The following is a 4,629-nucleotide window of genomic DNA, read 5'->3' as shown; positions in this document are numbered from 1 at the left end:
CAGGCCCCAAGAAGACTTTCCACATCAAGCAGATGTTCACCTGCACATCTGCCAATGTGGTATACTGCATCCGCTGTACCCGTTGTGGCTTCCTCTACATCAGGGAAACCAAGCGGAGGCTCGGGGACCGCTTTGCAGAACACCTACACTCGGTTCGCAATAAACAACTGCACCTCCCAGTCGCGAACCATTTCAACTCCCCCTCCCATTCCTCAGACGACATGTCCATCCTGGGCCTCCTGCAGTGCCACAACGATGCCACCCGAATGTTACAGGAACAGCAACTCATATTCCGCTTGAGAACCCTGCAGCCCAATGGTATCAATGTGGATTTCACAAGTTTCAAAATCTCCCCTCCCCGTACCGCATCCCAAAACCAGCCCAGCTCGTCCCCGCCTCCCCAACCTGTTCTTCCTCCCACCTATCCCCTCCTCCCACCTCAAGCCGCACCCCCATCTCCTACCGACTAACCTCATCCCACCCCCTTGACCTGTCCGTCCTCCCTGGACTGACCTATCCCCTCCCTAACTCCCCACCTACACTCACCTTTACTGGCTCCATCCCCGCCTCTTCGACCTGTCTGTTTCCTCTCCACCTATCTTCTCCTCTATCCATCTTCTATCCGCCTCCCCCTCTCTCCCTATTTATTTCAGAACCCCCTTCCCCTCCCCCATTTCTGATGAAGGGTCTAGGCCCGAAACGTCAGCCTTTCTGCTCCTATGATGCTGCTTGGCCTGCTGTGTTCATCCAGCTCTGCACCTTGTTGTCTCCTTGACTACTTGTGACTGTTGTCTTCTGGAGATTACTGTTATTATACCTGCAATACTGACCCCATATTCAGCTTCACGTTACGCACCTGTCAATTAAACTTGCTGAGACTGTCTATTGTCAACCTCACTCATCTCAATGAATGTCTGTGCTTACCAAGGTGTCATAACATTACAGTTCTTTCCCAACTCAGGCCCCAGCCTCAGGATCATCATGCATTCCCAAGTCAGGTGCCCCATGAGTTAATGAAACAGTCAACAGAGATGCTGCAGGCTGTTTTTTGTATTGCTCAGCTTCTTTATATAGACTTGAGCTTGTTGGTTATATTTTTGCTTTCTCCACAGGAGTTTATGAGATCATGGACATCCTGCACATTAATGAGGGAATGCAATACTGTCAGCAATGCAGTCCTTTGTATGCAACGGTAGGCCAAAAACGGCTCATTGGATGTAAAGTGTTTTGAGCTATCTTGAGACATGATAAGGTAATAAATAAGTGACCCTTCATTTTTTTCCTCCCTAAGCGTAACCAGTTTGAACTTCACCAGTTTGGTGTATTAGAAAGGCTATTCCTAATCCACAAATGATAAGCATAGACATCTGATCATTAAATATGGAGGAGTTAGTTCTCTAGAATAGGAGGATCAGAAAGTTTTCCAGTGTTAGCATTTAGGGAGATTAGAATATGGGAAGAAAAGCAGTGAACTCTGCTCGGGTTAGGCAGAAGCAAAAGTGAAGTAGCAGGAATCGGTATAGGAAGTAAACGACAGTGGAAGATAATGGAGCTGGACAAGCCAGATAAGAAAGTAGGCAGCTAAAAGATTACCAACACTGGATTTTGCAAACTGAGTTTGAATATTTGTTAATGGGGATGATTTGTGCAAGGGAATGGATCTGAATACTTGAGAAGCTTTGAAATTTTTTATGTTGGGCATTTTGGTGATGTGCGTTGGTGGAACTTTGTAATCTTGCTTTTGGGTCTTTAAAATCACATTAATGGCTGTGGAATATTTTGGCATTTTAGATTCTTGCACTGGGGTCTTTGATGAATTGAGGCTTGAATATTCTATGTATGAAATAACAAGATTGTTTATGTTCAGCTGGTTAATTTGTTTTGTGAGGTTCAATTGGAACAATGCAATCAGGTTTGCCAACAATATCAAGACTTGTGACCATGGTATGAACTTTGTTTGAATACTTTCAGGTAAACAGGAAATTTAAAGTGTATTTTTTCACATTTATTTTTGTGTTAAATTGTGTTTATTAATATTTAGGTTTAACAATAACTTGTTTCATAAGTTGCAACTTCTGGTAATACTGAGATATGAAAAGTTTGACTCAATAATTAGATGATTTGAAGTAGAAAGTATGAAGTTATTCACTTCTCATTGTGGAATCATATGCAGCCTATTTGCTGTGAAAATGAAATCCTTGTTCCAGCAGATTGGCTAGGTCTGTGTGGTATGATACAGTTGGATGTTGAGTGAAGTTCCCCCAATTGTACCTTAGCCCCTAGAGTTAGAACACCATCTCCATCACTGCTGAGAAGCTTTTAAACTTCCCAATCCATTGTCTCCCAACTATTAATAGGTAAATCCAGAATTTCCTGTTTTGGTTGGATGTCATGACTTGAGAGGAATATTAGCAGAAACCCAAGTGTAGATGCATCGGCAAGGTTTCTGATTTACATCCACTGAGAATATGATGTACCATTGGATTCTTTGAGCCTTTCACTACTTGAAAGTATTTTTCATAGTTCAATGTACATGCAGAAAATCAATTTGGAGGTATGTACCTAATGAATTGTTAATGATGTTTTAAGATTCCTCTCTGAATCATACAATTTACTCAATAGCTGATAAACTAAGGCTCATACCAGCCACAAGAGAAATATAACTACATTCTTGTTGTTTTTATTTAAATTGGAAATGGCAATAGTTAATTGGAAAAGTTGAAAACAAACCTTAAGGTTGAATTTAAGGTATATCAGAATGTCATTTAGTGGCATGGGCTTCGTGCTGTTTTAATATTTTCACAACCTTGTATTTTCTGAAGTAGGGTCTAGGCCCGAAACGTCAGCTTTCCTGCTCCTCTGATGCTGCTTGGCCCGCTGTGTTCATCCAGCTCTACACCTTGTTATCTCAGATTCTCCAGCATCTGCAGTTCCTACTATCTCTAGTTATTCTTCTCTCCAGTTGTCCCACTAACACATTATAATTCCTTCTTCTGGAATAACATTGGATTGTCAGAGTTGTAATATTAATTGCCACAAACGAGTCATGATTTTACTGAAAACAATAAACAAAATGATCCCCGCAGTCCAGCCATTTTGGCAAAAGAAACATTTCATACAACTAGGAGGCTTTCACAAACATACCCTTTTCGAGTCTAAACGTTAGATACATTTGACCTGTATGTATTTAAGTTCAATTCAAACATATACCAACTGCAACAGGAGCATAAGAGTCATAAGATGGTCTAGATTGTAAGGCCCTTTGTAATCATTAATGGTTCTCGAACTGAGTGTCGGTACAGTTTTTCAACTGTAAAGAAGAAAGACTTGCACTTATATGAGGCTTTTCACAACCAGTGAAGTCTCAACATGCTTCAAAACCAACAAAATACGTTTTGAAGTGTAGTCACTGTTGTAGTATGGGAAACAGCAAACTCGCACAATGACAATATGACAGTAACCATTGTGATATAGATTCAGTGATAAATATTGGCCAGCACATTGAGGATAATTCCTTTCATTAAAATAGTGTCCCAGAATGTTTTACATCCACTTGAGCAGGAGCATGGGATCTTGGTTTAGCATCTCATCCAAAATAAATGACACTTCCAATAATGCAGCGCTCTCTCAACATTGCCTGGAATGTTAGCTTCAGTTCTTATACTCAAACTCTGCAGTGGCACCTGAACTTGGAAACTTTAGAATGAAGCCAATGGTTTCAGAATTCAAAATTATTATATTTTCTTTATTCTCACATGGGTTGTGGGCAAAGCTGACAAGGCCAATATTTGGTATCCATCCGTAATTGTCCTTGAACTTATGGCTTGTTAGACCATCTCAGAGGGCAGTTAAAAATCAGCCACATTGCTGTGGGTCCAGAGTCACATGTAAGTCTGGTAGATTTGTTTCTCCAGAGTTCATTAGATTGTGGTCAGTTCTGGCGTCCCTACTATAGGAAGGATGTTGTGAAATTTGAAAGGGTCCAGAAAGGATTTAGAAGGATGTTGCCAGGGTTGGAGGGTTTGTGCTAAAAGGAGAGGCTGAATAGGCTGGGGCTATTTTCCCTGGAGCGTCGGAGGCTGAGGGGTGACCTTATAGATGTTTACAAAATCATGAGGGGCCTGGACAGGGTGAATAGCCAAGGTCTTTTCCCCGGAGTGGGGGAGGTCAGAACTTGAGAGCATAGGTTTAAGGTGAGAGGGGAAAGAATTTAAAGCAACCTATGGGGCAACTTTTTCACACAGACGATGGTGCATGTATGGAATGAGCTGCCAGAGGAAGTGGTGGAGGTTGGTACAATTACAACATTTAAAAGGCATCTGATGGGTATATGAATAGGAAATTTTTAGAGAGATATGGGCCAAATACTGACAAATGGGACTAGATCAGTTTAGGATATCTGGTTGGTATGGACGAGTTGGGCCGAAGGGTCTGTTTCCGTGCTGTACAGCTCTATGACTCTATGACATTAGTGAACCAGATGAGTTTTTATGAAGATCGATGAAACCTGTCCTGGTCACTCTTATTGAGGCTTGTTTTGAATTTCAGATTCATTGGTTGAATTCAAATTTCACCAGTTACTACAGCAATGTTTAAAGCCTTGTCCCCGAGCAATAGCCTGGGCCTTTA

This window comes from Rhincodon typus, chromosome 33 (assembly GCF_021869965.1).
Source record: "Rhincodon typus isolate 14 chromosome 33, sRhiTyp1.1, whole genome shotgun sequence".
Classification (NCBI taxonomy): Eukaryota; Metazoa; Chordata; class Chondrichthyes; order Orectolobiformes; family Rhincodontidae; genus Rhincodon; species Rhincodon typus.
This window is presented reverse-complemented; position numbering follows the sequence as displayed.